Genomic DNA, 560 nt, shown 5'->3' with positions numbered 1-560 from the left:
GCGTAAGTAACACATTTTAGCCTGGATGCTAACAATCTGTGACACATGCGCGCTGTGCTGCATACTCACACTGTTTTGGGAAACTCTCATTTGCGCCGAAATGAAAAATGCATTAAAATCAATGTTATCAATTATTGACCTGGACAAGGTTGCAATAACCTCATCCCATCATCTGCCTTTTTTTTTTTTACTCCTATTTGCTTAGTTATGTCTGCAACACTTTTTTCTTCCGTCTTTTCTGTTTTTCATCACTGCAAAAGCTCTACTATATATCTATTGGGAGTAATATACATGGATAAGGGGTAGGATTAAATAAGCTTTTCTTCTTCCTACTCCTTTTTTGAATTGTATGTAATGCAAGTTGGTAAGCATGTCCGAAAGAAATACGTGCACACAAAAAACTCTATATCCCTGCGTAGGCCTGAAATTTTTATTACACTTCTGTTACTATTTCTATTACACATATATGAGCGGCACCATTTTGGGACATAAGGGTAAAAAGTGTAACTTCATTTTTGCATGCGTATCGTTTGTAGAGTAAATCCATCTTAATAAAGCTA

Source organism: Dunckerocampus dactyliophorus, chromosome 1, assembly GCF_027744805.1.
Source record: "Dunckerocampus dactyliophorus isolate RoL2022-P2 chromosome 1, RoL_Ddac_1.1, whole genome shotgun sequence".
In the NCBI taxonomy this organism is placed as follows: domain Eukaryota; kingdom Metazoa; phylum Chordata; class Actinopteri; order Syngnathiformes; family Syngnathidae; genus Dunckerocampus; species Dunckerocampus dactyliophorus.
Note: the sequence above shows the minus strand (reverse complement) of the source record.